At 37.7% G+C, this 15085-nt stretch overlaps 1 long non-coding RNA gene across 1 annotated transcript in view; it reads right to left on the reverse strand.

Moving 5' to 3' along the window:
* Positions 1–1149: 1149 nt before the first annotated feature.
* Positions 1150–15085, reverse strand: part of LOC139793670 (uncharacterized) — a 127855-nt gene continuing 113919 nt past the window's right edge. Inside the window, exon 3 of the long non-coding RNA XR_011724706.1 lies at positions 1150–1491. This is a non-coding gene — a long non-coding RNA (uncharacterized lncRNA). The remainder of the gene's footprint in view (positions 1492–15085) is intronic.

Consider the following 15085-nt stretch of genomic DNA (forward strand, 5'->3'; position numbering starts at 1 on the left):
TGGTACCATAAAGCCTGTATTCAGGAAGGAAGGAAGAGATTATCAAAAAGGAAAACTTTTTAATCTAATAATGTCTTGATAGCAATAATCTTTTCCTTTTACATAAAATGATTCATTTGAGGATCTCAACGTACTTTTTAGATTTAAAAAAATAGTCACAGCAGCATGGGAAAAACCATAACCTATGAGCTAGAAAGAAAACAGAGAGAAAGAGACTTGCATGCACTCATTGCTTACAGGAGAGGTATGAAACAATTCGGTAAACAAATCTTCCCATTCCGGGAAAAAAAAAAAGATATGTTAATAGGATATATCCATCAAAATGTTTCTGGAGTGGTAACGTCACCCTGTAATTTTTGAAAGCAGAAATACTTTAAAACTTCCACATGAAGCTGAATAAGTAAAATATTTCTTTTTACAGCTTCATTAGAAAATATATTTTTTAAAGTCTAGGAACAAAAAAATCAACTGAATCTCATTTTCTACTTGGAAGAGTTTGAATTAAAAAATTTTGAGCTTCTGTGTAGCTTCTAGGTCAGAAAGTATACATGAAGGTAAAAACAGAAAAAATAAACATGTAGATGACAGAATTATTTGCTTTAATTAAAATTTTTCTTGTTAAAATTAAAACACTATCTTCACTTTTAAAATAGATTTTGTCTTTATCATATAAATACTATACTTGGGTGAATAATTTCCAATAGAGAAATATCTACTGTACAGATCTACTACTTCTAGGTATTTGCTTACCTTCTTATGACATTTTAAAGTAAATTAGTCTGATTATGAGAGACTGGAGGCTATCATTGAGACTTCTTATACAAAAATAAATACTAGGGCCAAAACAGAATAATTGTTGTGTTATTTAAACTCATTTTCTTTAGTTTTTTAATCTCTCTCAACCACAATTACAAAATAGGTGGTCTCAAATTAGCTCCTAGATAATAGAGTTTAAATTATATGAGTTCACAATGAACTCATTTTCCTCTAAGCTTTTTCAACTCTTTGTTTGCGATGTAAATAATTAATGATATTTTATTTATACAAGATTAGTGGGAAATAGAAACCCATAATAGGATATTTAACTTCTTTTCTGTTATTTTCTATGATATAATGTTAACAGAAACAAACATTCCATAGACATAAGTATTTGTAAGGCAGAAAAACATTTATTCTTACTGTACAGCTCCCCTATAATCATTCCCCTGTTCAGGAATATACTAACACACTTAGAGCAAATAAATCCCACTCACAGTTTGCCCACACTACACCCCTCAGGATGCTACCACAGCAGTGTAACATTCACCTCAAACCTCAAAACCACTTGAATAAAACCTTGGTTTGATGTGTTGCTGCCCCTCAGGCCGTGCTTACAACATGAATGTAACTTGAGGTTTTGTATGCATCTGGGAAATTTGCGGTCTCTCAATTCTTAAAGCCTCCCAGGTGGTATTCTTCCCATTTCCTTCTACCTTTGCTGGATTCAGACGCCTGGGGAAAAAGGATGACATTGGTTATTTAAGAGATATAGCTACTAGAAATGGTCTCAGTGTTAAGGAGTAACTCTTTCAAAAAAAGAGTTGAATGGAAGATGGCAACTCCACTTGCTGCAAATTTGAAACATGTTAAATTACTTTGTATTCCACATTAGAGTTAAAAACCTTATGAACTTTTGTCCTAAAACACAAGATTGTAGTAGATACCTGCTTTCTTTTCAACTCCTGATATAAGCAAAAGAAGGAAGTCTAAGTGTTACAGGGTCTTGATCTACTTGATAGAAATGGTTATCTTCATTGTATAGCTTCCTGAACCAGGAGTTTTTCCTTTCAGGGCACTGCCCTCACCACCCACCATGGATCCCAGCCACTGGTCCTCACTGAGGTGAAATCTCTTTCTCAGAACTGTTTTGCTTTTGATACACATTACTTCCCCAAGCACTCTCCCTAAGCCATTCTGGGGCAGATTTTCTACAGCATTTTTACATGGAATCATTTCAAGAAACAACTCAAATAATTAAACCAATTTTAAGAAAGTGAAAGTGATTTTCTAATTTATACATCATGATAGTCACCTACATGACAGTATCCTGAAAGCTCAATAAAATTTTGATCACTTAGTCAAAGGTGGAACAGAATTTACTAGTCAAGCACCAAAGACACTAGAGGTCATGACACTTTCCTAGGAGTTGAAACCCTCATTGCTGTGGCTGGCTGAATTCTTCATCCCAATACTGATCCATCCCTGGATCACTGGGAAGAGTAAGATTTTTACCTCCTGTTTGCATTCTGGTGGCTTTTTTCCTCAGCTTTTCCTTCAAGTGTTTGAAATTAAATGCTTCTCATTGAGCTACGTGAACAGTTCCTGTTAGAGTATTTTATGTTCAGTTTTACACTTCATAATGAGAATATTATTCTTTTCTAGTAATGAGACATTCATAAGCCACCCTAGAATTTTTTTTAAAGTGTGAAACAACATTGAGACACAGACCAACTCTGTAATTTCTCCACATTTAAATCTATCAAAGCAGTTTTTCATAAGCACACAAATGGCATGCTGGTGTTTGCCAAAAGGGATGTTTTCTCTTTTCTAGAAGCCTAAGTTTCTATGCTCATTCTTTTATTGAAGAAAGGACTAGTAGAATATCTACAGAATATCTACATTCATATGTAGTAGTAAGGTTTTCACTTCAAGCAGAAGTGACTTTAGTTTCCAGATCTTGTGGTGTAAATGAACATACCACAGCTGTGATCTTGGGATTAGTCAAGGTTTGGGATGCAGATGAGACTTAACTAGAAGTTTTCATAATCATGTTCTTAAGTTTCAAGGAGAAAAAAAAGAGCCTACTAGAAAATGCAGGCTGGATTGAGTTGTCTACTATTGTTTAATGAAGTGCTGTTCATAGATATAAATTCAGAATTGACCATCCTGTCTGACCTCAAGTACAACAAAAGCCATAGATTTTCACAAAGGAATTCCATCCTGTCACTCAGTAACTCAACTTGGAGTTCATTTGATATTTTACAAACAAATACAGTCTATGGAAAGCAACAAGGAGCGTATCCCTCCTAACCAGCAGCCTTACAGCTAATATTGCATAGATGTGGTTGTCATACTTCTAAGGTTACATCATCACTGACAGGAAAATCCATTTGACAAATATGTTCTATACAAACAGGCCTTTAATCGCTTGCATTATCTTCAGTGAAGGTGCTTTTATTCTGGGATCCTAAGGAAAAAAGGATTCTATAATTGCATTGCTTGTATATAAAGGAAGAACAGTATACTTAACAGCAGAGAATTAGAAGCAGGACACTAGCAATATCAGAAGTATTCTGAATAAATAAAAACAATTCAGGAATTACTCTTCCCCATTTATTCATGATTAGTGAAAAGACCCAAACTTACTGATCATGGAGTTGCCATCACGGGGCTTCCTCTCACCATGCCGTGCCAAGCCAAGACCCATACATATAAAAAAACCTGAAAATATTACTCTCTTCATGTGAAGCGAGCCATTCTATAGGCCTATATCAAAGGTTTGAGATTTTAATGGGTAATCAGCCAGCTTGAGACACTCCCTCAAGGTACCTGCATTCTTTGATTGCAGAACTCAACACTACAGCTCTGCTGCTCAGGCCGATCTCTCTCTGTCTAGTACCTTATATTATTAGACATATATTTTGTATTAATTTATACCCTGGGGAATTACAGCACATTAGTTTCCAACTTGAAGAAATCATCTGTCTCTTTAAATTGACATCAGGTGAGGCTCCTACAGCCACATATTAAAAGCTTCCTCATAAGCATGTAAGAAAAGGTCTCTCTCAGGGACCAGTGATCAAAATGGCCACTTAGAAACCTTCCACAGGTGCAGTCATGGCAGCTCTTGGCATTCAGGTCTCACAATTAAAACTAAAAGAAAATCATTAAAATAGGCTTCATTCCTGTTTGTCTTCATTCCATTTTCTTTTCTTTCTTTACATCTTTTCATCTGTCACTATGAGAATTTCAAACTCTTTAAAAGCAAAAAAATCACCAACTATTGCAAGGCTCACTAATAAAATTCCAACAGCTGGCAACATCATTAATTCAACCATTCTCCTCGGTATCTTTGTATAGACCAAACAGGTAGGCATATGCCAAGTGCCTTGTTTACATATCTGCTTGTTCATCTTGCCCACTGAGAAAACAGAAAAATCATGTGTCCATCCATGAATAGTCACAAGCACATAACCCTGTCTCACCACCCTCCTCCTTTCTTTTACCTTTTTTTTTGCATACTTGTTCCTGCTTGCCTCTACGCTTCCCTGTTTTTTCCTCAGAAAAGGAGTCCAGCTGTGTGCTCTTGGATACCATAGTGGAAGGCCACTCTATAGTCCAAACAGCATCACTTTATTCAACAGCTTTAAAATTATCTGTTTTACCACAGATCAGCTATAGGTAAAAAATGTTCATATCATGACCAGAAAAAAATTCACTACAGTCTGCTATCCCATGCATTCTGTGGCTGAGACCCAAACAAGGTATTAGAGCAGGGCCTTCATGAAATCCAAAATGCTATGTCCAATACTGAAATTGTCACAACTCCTAGGTATTTGCAGTGCTTAAAACAGGAGATACGTAAACTTTTACCATAAAAAATCCCCAGACGCCTTAAATTCTGTGTCTGTGTGTGCATACAGCCTCCTAAGCACCCTCAGCCAAAGGCTTCCAAAATCAGAGTCCTGCCTAAGGATTAAATCCACAAGTGAGGACTTCTACCTATGAACTAAAACAAAAGGGAGCACATTCTGCAAGAAGTGCTACAAACATCCTTCAATTTTAGAAACATGACCAGAGTAAGAGCACACACCCATCATTCCTATTCATTATTTTGAAGGCAAGAGCACTTATATCACTGAAAAGCAGGTTTAGTTTAAGTGACAATATTCAGCCCTTCATATCCTCTTTCAGAGAGGCCATCGTAACTTTAAAGCTGCACAGGTAGAAAAGTGCATACTCAAAGCCCCCCATAAAAGATTTTCTATTATCTATAAAACTGTTTAAAATCTCCTATAGAGGAACATTATGAGAGAATTAGATGATCCTGAGCCTGTTGTTACATTTTCAAAAAGGCACCAAAAGTCCTGGTTATTTTCTCAAGGCTTTTTGTGGATTAATGCCATGGGTTTAAAACCAGTGATGCAGAGACTGTACAGCACTATTCTTTCTCAAAGTGTACTCTGTAACCACCTGGAGAATCAGTGCTTCCTCTCCCAGTGACTTCGTAGCCAACAGGCCAATCACCACTGGAGCTTATTGCCACTGTCTGATCTGTCACCCTGGGAGAATGGGATCTCCAGTTATTCACCTTGAGTGAGCTGAGATATGCAGAGGGACTGAACCCCCTGCAGTTTAACTACAGGACTAAATTACTCTTTCCACCTTCTCTATTCTATTATTAAAAAGTATAAGCATGATCTTGGTTGCATTTTCAAAAGAAAATTTACAGATGCTGACATGCAGGAGAAGGTTCCTTGCTGTGAATTTCTCGCATGAGGGAAGACACGATTTCATAATTCTCAGCAAAAGTCCTAAAAATTCAGGGAGAGGGAGCACTGGTATGTAAAACACCTCCCTCATTAGTGTTTCTTTGTTACTAAATTAAGTGTTCCTGCTCACAGCTCATTTTTGGCAGAGATTTCTGTGCAAATATTGCATATCCACAACACTATTGCCAGAACTTTTTTGGAAGAGCCTAGATGCAGATGCTAGGCTTTGCAACAGTCAGTGTTTTGGTGTCCACATATGCGGCCAGAAGCTATAAACCAAGCTTTCACAAGTAAAATATCTGTCTTCATTTCTTGGAACCCTGTTGAAATATTTTAAGAGTGTTTCTCAAAAATTTCGGTCCTTAGGCTTCCGTCCCTTTCTTGAGTTAAATTTACAAATGCCTACTTAAAGACAATCTTGAAAATATGGGCCTTATGTTATTATTCTTGTAACACTTGCTTGACCTTGATAAATCCATGTGTTTGCATTAATTTAAAAAATTAATTGGTAGATATTTTAATTTTTTCTTTGGTTATAAGTACAATTAATTTTGTATAAAACAAGTACCCTATTATTAGTAAAATACCCAGAAGTGATTTGTACCTGCATTTGCTAAGCATTATGAGTTCATTCCTTATAGACTGAAGAAAAAGCACCATGGAAGATTTTGGAACTAAATATAAGGAAATAATTTTAATCCATTGGTCTAGTAGACACTTAATTTAATAATTTGGGAAAAAATATAAGCTTTTCCTATTTCAAATTAAAGTTTTATTTAAATAATAAACATCTCGTGGTTACTTTGTGTCACCACCTCTAGAAAATTCATTCCAGACTTATTAAAACACATGTGAAGATCTGAAATTCTAGACCACTGAACAGTGAAAAATTTTAAGTACTTTGGGTCTTGAAGGCAGTTTTTCCTACAAGAAAAGTAAAAACAATATAGAGATAAAACCAAGGAATGACAGGCTATGTATGGATACTTCTAATGTCCTGGTGCCTTCGACTTTCTGTATTTTCTATAATTAGTTTAGCCTTCTTTTGACAACCTTTTTTAGCCCATCCAGGTATATTTTCCCTCTATATTACTAAAACTCTGCCTGAATTGTATAATACTTGACTTTAAAAAAATGCTTTCTGGGAAGCTACTAATAGCTGTCTACATCAAAACACTATTCAGAAACTGCCAGAGTGTCTGCAGATACATCTGGCAAGGGCGAGCCCTTAGAGCAAGCAGGCTACCCTGGTTTGAGAAAGCAGTGCACTCAGGTGTAGATATTTTCCCTTAGTCCCAGGTAGGCACAAGCACAGTCATGCTTCAAGCTGTCACACATAGTCCCAGCACCCTGCAGCACCCATTACAGTTCCTGATGGGTGCTGCATGTGGGTGTGCTATGTGAGCTTCAGTGAAGCCACCCAGAGGTTACTGCTGCTTCTGCTCCTCATCACTGCTGTGCTGAGGAAGTCAAACCTCACTGTGTGGTCACTTCCTAACTTGCCAAAATGATCTTGCTTTGCCTAACTACATTTAAAAACTGTGCTGGCTTTTTAGAGAACCAGCTCAGAGAGCAAATGCGCTGGCAGAGAAAGAGGGACAGCATAACCAGGTATAGGGATGAAGAAGCTCTGGACACGTGGAGGCTTCAGAGTTCAGTGTCTGAAAGCAGCTGAGTTATGGCTGGAGCAGTCTTTTGGACTGCAGCTGATGAGGTCTGCAACCACACAGATAAATAGTGGCACATCCTTATGGAAATATTTTAAAACCACTTAATTTCAAAATAATACTAATGACCTGTGATTCCCTCTGGAGAATTCTGTGCAGTTTAATTGTGGTTACAGGGGACTGGCACTTACTAGGGGTGGCTGGTGTGTGGTAATACCTGTTTTTTTGTGGCTAGTGGTGGTGGTGATTCAGCCTGGTGTCTAGTGTATGCCAAATAGCACTGACCCCACAAATACGGAAGGAAAACAACTTTGGGGGAATAGGTTAAAATAGACAAGGGAGCGGTTTTCTGGAGGGAGTGTGGTAAAGAGAGGAGGAAATCTGAAGAATGGAAAATAAAAAAGTTAACCTGGTGAAACCATTTAATTCACAGACAAATGTAGTCTCAGCTGACAGCAATAAAACAGAGGTGGGAGGAAAAACAGCAGGCTGAGGAAAAAAGAAAGGGAAGCAGGTGACAGAAAGCCTGTGGAAAGCCTGCTGGCCAGAGAGGCTACTGTCTCAAATTCCACCCTACAACTGCTTGTCAGCCCCACAAAATGCTGGCTAAAGTGACTGACTGATCACATTGTCATAACCGCACTAACCTACCACAGTCAAAATGAATAAAATCCGCCTGAACAAAAGAACCTTGCTGACTAGAATCATTGTGACTGGAACTCTATCAGAACTGTTCAATAAAGCAGTTCACCTTCTAGTTTGGAAAAGGCTAAATTATCCCCAAAATAGTAAGATAATGAGGGCAGTAATTTTGTTATTTTAAATAAATGCAACCATGCAATGATGTGTCAAATCACAACTATCATCACTCAGCAGATACTCAGCTATGCCTACTTAGCGAGGAGTGGCTGCACAGTGTTGCCTAGAAGCACAACCAGATGACTACACCAGATTGGCCAAGGGCACAGCTCTTTGTGGCATTGCTCAAACCAGAAGCACGTGAGTTTGAAATATAAGTCCTTTCACTAATATATGTTCTGGAAAGGCCTAAATATGTAGAGGTATAAGATTGTTCCAGAACTCCTCAGATATAATCCAGAAGAACGAGAAAAAGGAAGAACCACCTCACTTGTGTCGTCCTTCTTAAACACCCATTTTAGAGGTCACTACAGACCACTCTCAGAAATGGGATCTCTGGTCAGATGGACTCTGCACATAAGTAGGGTTGCAGACTTTTTTGAGGGTCTGTATGTACTCATATGAAAAGGATCAGCCATAGTAATGTAGACAAATCCACAAACTCCTTTAATCTCTGTGACTGTGTTTTCTCATGGAGTTTCCACAGATATCTGAATAAGCTAAACAAAGACCTCGCTTTTCTAATTGCTTTAGAAAATACTTTAACCATGGAGACTAGACAGTAATGATGGGTTGTGTAGGCATAAAAGGATCAAAAACCTTGACAGCTCCATGATTTTCCAGAAAGAAGTAAAACTGAGTACATCTTCCAGAAAGATGGCTGCCAAACAAGTAGTGGCAGTGGGAAGCGACTCAAACTGTGTGTGATACATGATACAATCAAGTTAAATCACTAACACTACTCTTTTGCAAGGGTGAGTGTGGCATACTTCCTAGCATTGCTTCTACCTGCTGTATCTCTGAACTTTGTCTGCTCCTCTTAGAGCTAGGCTGTGAAGTCAGCCATCAGCATAAGTAGCTGGTGTGCTCTAAAGCATCAATGTCCTAGCTAATTTCTTTCTACGAGTATTTAATAGATTTAAGATTTCTGCCTTGAAGGTAGCAAAGCAGTAGATTTTGAACTACAGTCTTCCATCTACCTTTCTCCTGTCTTCAACATTTTCATTAAGGTCTGCCTAATTTTTCATCTCTAAATAAATTTCAGCTCTTTGGCAGAACAGGGATTTATGTAAACAGCAAACACATCAACTTTTGTCTAAATGTGTTATCTTTACAGACACTACAAAGGAGTGAAACAACAGTAGCAAGAAACTGCAATCATAAGATTACAATCACGTCAGCAGAAATCACTGATGAGAGGGGTTGTGACTGCTGCCCATAAATACATCAGAGGGGAAAGCTGCAGGAAGGGAGACCAGTACCAGGTTTCTCCAAGTGCTGACAGACACCAGCTGGTGGGCTGTACTAGGACGTGACCTTGCATCTGCAAATGGGAACCATCCTTTAACCTAGCATTTTAGCATTAATGTACTTCCAACAAACAGTCTGCACTGTATACCAAACCCTGAACTAGGGTGGTCAAAATCCAAGCATGCATTCTGCACTGTGGACAGAACTCATCAGTAAAGGGTAAGGTGAATATCTAGCTGAAGTTGCCTAAGTCAAAGCTGCAAAATCCAGGCATTTGTCATCCTTACCAAAGCCTTTTTGTTATCAACACAGAGAGCAAAAAACCCAGTCCTGTCTGCTTTTCTTAGTTTTCACACTCTTTAGGTTTTATATACGAAGGTCATATAGGCCTTATGTTTCAATTCTGGTGGGGTTAGCTGTGGTATCTTCACCCTGCTACTACTTACTGGCATCACAAGGCCATCAGTAAGAAGTATTATTAGAAAAGATGTAGGAAAATTCAGACTGGACACTGAAGAACAAAAAAAATAGGTTCTTAGGTTCATTGAATCCAACTATATAGACATTGAAGGGGTAATAAAGCTTGAGCTAATAAATACTCACCTCTAAATGCAACTTAATAGCTTTGGGCAATATCCAATGACAGTGTGAGAGTCCCAAAAGTTTTAGCTGACTGGTCTCCAGCATGGAATCTGATTTAAGTGCCAGTGTTCCCTAAAGGGTGGATCAGCACCTCAAATTAGATCCAGAACAGCCAGCTGCTGCCCTCCATGAGGAACTAGTGGTGGATTTCTGTCTTCATGGGAGCCCACCATCCTCTGCTAAATTTAAGATCTTTTTCATTGAAGGAACAGTATAAAGTTTTTCTTTACTTTTCAGAATTGTAAAGGAAGCAGAAAAAAACTGTCAAAGTCTAGTGATTGCCATCTGCATGTAAGAGGTGAGGGCCACTTTCCTTAGAGAAAGCTCTTAGAGCTCTCGCACGCTAGGAGAACGCCTGAGCCTCAAGGTAGGGGGGAAAAGGTGGAAATATTTTTCTTCAAAAATGTGATTTATTTTTTTTAATAGTGGTGTATTTTAGAAGTAGCTAAAAAATCTGACTGCTAAGTAATTGGTTCTGGTGAAGACAAACCAGTGAGAAAGTGCATTTCAGCCAGTCAGAGCTGAATGATATAGCTCGGTAATATATTACGTGGCTCTCATCACTTTATATGATTTATGTGTGAATAATTAAAAGTTTGAAGCTGCTGTGTTTATGTTAGAAACAGGGGGTTTTGTTCCTGATATATAATATCTAAAAGCAGATACCAGTCACACCAAAAAATGTCAGTGTGAAATCTATGTAAATGAAAAAAAAAAAAAAAGGAATATAGTATGTAGTTCCCAAAAGTGAAAGGGTGAAAGGCAGGCTCAAGTCAGCTCTTTTATTTCCTCTCTTGTAGTTGAAAATACAGTTAACTCAGTCAAGAATCTTCATTCTTTTTCTTTCTACTTTTTTTTTTTTTCTATCAGGGGCTTTTACTCCTCCCACTGAAGGAAACTAAACTCAGAGAACTTTACAGGCATTTCTATTGACTCTGTGAATAATCTTGACTCTACGGATTATCCTCAAGCAGCTGCGGAGAACACAAAAGCTTTCCCCAGAACACAGGAAAAAGAATACTGATGCAGCCTGGGGCAGATTTTTTTTTTCCCTCAGCTCTCAAGTGACTTTTAAGAGCCAGCAGGTCTGGAAAACGATGAATTTGTTTGTAGGAAAGGTAAACACTGCCAAAATCAACAAGTTCCTCCCTTAGGGGCCTATAGAGCAAATTGGTCTTCAGATTAAGACAGTTCAGACAAGTCACGTTGGGGCTGACATGAACCCTTCAGGCTCCCTAGCTTTTACCTTAGAAAATACAAAGAGAAGTGATAAATTTCTTATGTAGGAATTATACATTGTAGGCTCAGAAAAATGAAGCAAATTAAAATTGATCTCCTCTGTAAATATCCTGGCACAGGATCTGGGGGCTTAACTGAGATGGTTGGTAGGTTTACTAGTAGTTTCCTTTGCACTGGGTTGCACATAGGCTCTGTCTTGACTCACTAGACTGGTATTGGTGAAGGATTTAATGGTGATTAGAGCTGTGTAAAATGACCTCATATGTTGTCACCTGCCAAAGAAATTTCAGTGGTTGAAGTCTAACCCTATTCATAAGTCATTTTTCCAACCCAAGCCAGGAAATGTGTTAAACAAGCAGAGTCACAGTGTCTTACAAAGGTGGATTTTATCTTCAGGAATGCACAGGATGTTTGTGAAAGACAAAGTGAGATGAGAAAAACACAGAACTTTACAATCTGTTATGCACATTCCCAGCACTCTTAGTTTAAAGGTATTAAAGAATTCAGATAAACTATTTTTTAATCCTGGTAAGACACAAAAACATTCATCACTCTTATTTCATGGATTAAGAAACAGAGGGAAATAGAAATTCAATGCTGGTGCCATAAATCATAGGAAAATTTTATCAGAATCAGTGTAATAACAAAGTTTTCAAATTATTTTACTAAAAAGAGTTGCCTAAAGCTTTAGCAAGCAGTTCTGAATATTCTGGCTGACTGTAGCTGACATGGCCAGGTCATGCACAGTTCAGTCGGACTTTATTGGCATGACAACATCTTCACACACAGCTACAGGAAATCAGCAATACAGCTGGGAGGGAACCCAGGTCTCCTGACTAGCAATTCTGTGTATTAATGACAATACTCAGCTTCTTAGTCCTTTGCATCCTTACAGCATTGTTCAACCATTAACTAAGGCATCAGCAGGGTTTGTTTGAGATGGAGATGCAACAAGCAAGCTCAAAATAAAAAGCACGTAGGGCAACTATTTCAGTGGGAAAAGGTTAACTCACTCTAATTAAATCTCACAGAGCCTCTCTGTTCAGAAAACACCACATTTTAAAAGAAATTAAGGTTAACATCTCATTAATGGGGAGGTTGATTGCTATAAGGCTACTAAATAATGATTTTGATGATTATTTTTTTGCTGGAAGTCAGTGTACAAGAATATTATATTCAAAAGTCTTTGTTGGGAAAGCTAAAAAGTTGCTAATCACTGCAGCTACACTCCCATTTTGACTTAAATTAGCATAGTTCTGCAAACTTTTCTGTGTGACATAGATGACCAGAGGGAGCACACGTGTGCATTAGGTCATATGACAGAGACTATCAGGATGGAGCTGCTGCAGTTGCTGGTGCCAAGAGGGAAACTACACAGAAGCCTCTTGCTGCTCAGTCTCCTGTGCACCAACTCACAGTCCTACTCCAGCACTGCAGGCAGAGATGCTGAGCACCAGCGAATATAAATACCACAGAAATTCCTCAGTTGGATGAGACACAGATACCACAGCACCAACCTTGGCTTGACCCTTGTTTGCAAGGGATGCCAAGTGTGGATCTGGCATGAAGCAATCATCTCTGCCTCTTACTTCTTTTTTTTAGCCCTACTATCACAGGACCTCTTCTATGTTTCCCATTCATCATTGCCACAGAAGAAAAAAGTTTTCAAGTGCTTGTTATATGGGGACATAATTAAACTTTGCCTACTCTTGGAAATATTATTGATTTATATTAATGATGTGCTACTTAGGTAGCTGAGTGGCTGACTAAGAAATGTTAATCAATTAAAAACAGACCTAAAGAAAAATACACCTCATATATGACTCAGCCAAGGAGGAGAAAGAACTTAAGCTAGCTAAGGGAAAACAGCAAACAAGCAGATTATGTGTTGTTAGTAATTCAAAAATAGGTATCCCACAACTTTACACACTGAAGGGTGAATTTACAGTGTCTTTCATGGTTAGATGAGAGGTGGGCTCATCTCAAACAGCCATATTTTAATAACTTTAGTTAGCATCTCATACAACTGAAAAGCAGCAATAGGCATCTTTGTTATAGCCATGGAGTGGTAACACAGTTTAGTGAATCCTGGAAAAATACTTAAAATGTCAAAACATAATATTAACTGAACAAAAAGCTAAAGTATAAGCCCAACCCAGAGGATGGAAAAGTACTGGATAAAACACTGGAAAATATACTGCAGGGAACAATCCCACTTTGGCAGTTAGATAGACTAAATGACCTAATACAACTTTTCCATCTCTGATTTATATGGTTCTATGATTCAACGAAAACAAACTGTTAAATTAAAAACTGAAGTAACTCTATAACCTGGCTACCATATTTTATAAATATATATATACACACACACACACACACACATTTCTATAGGTAATTAAAATAGTGACTCTCTTGGCACTAACACTGCAGCAGATATTTGCAGACTGTCAGATTTCCTCTTAAAATATTCATCTGACTGCCAGGATGAGCAGATGCCAGCAGCCTAAAAGATAGACCTAAGAATAACTCTGAAGACACTCTGAGAAGCAAAAATCACTAAAACTGAAAAAAAAAAAGTCAATTATGTTGACCACTATAGTCTAAAACTCTGGTTTTATTGAGAAAAATGAAGGCAAAGACAAAAAAAACCCAAACCAAACCAACAAAAAGACTAGCAAAACAAAACAGGAACAGCAGGAAAGCTGGGCCCTCTATGTGAGCAGGTTTATTCAAGAATAGATGCTCTTAGGCACTTACTGTTCTTTAAAAAGTTGTGCTTTTTTTCTGTGGGGAAGCAGAAGAAGCAAAGAAGCAGCAATAAGTGTTTCAGAAAAGTGCTTAAGGTGCACCATTTGTAAATACAAAGCTCAGGTTTTTACAAATAAATTTTAACACCTGAACTGACAGTTAATGAGTAGCCTGATCAGAAGATGTAATGTTCAGTTCCTCTCCTTGCTGGGTAGGTGTACATCATTATCATCCAAAAAAAAATAAAAAAAAAAAAAAATAAAAAAAAAAATTAAAAAAGATGGAATACATCCAAGGCCCTTCTGTCCTTTTTTGTTTGTTCGTTTTAAACAAAGATCATCTTTTAAAGGAAATCACTACTCTCAAAAGATTGTAAAGAGATTTATATATTTAGGTTCTCTTAGCTTAGTATAAAAGTGTTCCAAATGAAAATAACAAAGATTATCCTGTTTTCTGAGAAGAGAAATACTGACTTTCAGATGTTCAAGTGTGCTTCCCCATGCAGGTAATCTGGTGACCACAGAGGTTCCTTCAGTTGTAAATAATTTGAGACCACCTGGATATGTCTAATACAGACAGCCTGGGGAAATAAGTTGTTCAAAAATAAAAATGAAGTCTCATTTGAGTCCCTTGGTACAGATCTGTAGCTCTAAGGATAATCAACTAACTCCCAGAAGAAGAATGGGTGGCTCTGTTCTGGAGTGCAAGCTCAGTGCCTTTCCAAACAGTGGAAGAGCCCTGTCAGCTTGCTTAGAATGAGGAACAAACTTGACCACTGAGGACAAAAACTTGGCTTAAGCAAATAGTTTATTAAAGGAGCAGTTACATATATATATATTCATCCCCTTTTTTAAGGCGTATATGTTCCTTCTGAGAAAATAACTACTGAGAATTTCTTTTCCACATCTGTGAGCTTCCAATTATTAAAGATTTTTTTTTTTTTTCTCAAAGGAAAAAAGCACACTAGAAATTCTGAGAAAAGCAAATGCTGGACAGACCATATCCAGTGAGATGAGTACCACTGGAGCTTGATTAAAAGATGTTACCTTGGAAGGAAGCTCATCAGTTTCCACTTGGTAGAATAGAAACACTAAGTCCATAAATCCACAAGCTACTTCAGCAGCTTTTAAACCCTTTTAAAACTGTCTT

This window comes from Heliangelus exortis, chromosome 2, assembly GCF_036169615.1.
Source record: "Heliangelus exortis chromosome 2, bHelExo1.hap1, whole genome shotgun sequence".
Classification (NCBI taxonomy): domain Eukaryota; kingdom Metazoa; phylum Chordata; class Aves; order Apodiformes; family Trochilidae; genus Heliangelus; species Heliangelus exortis.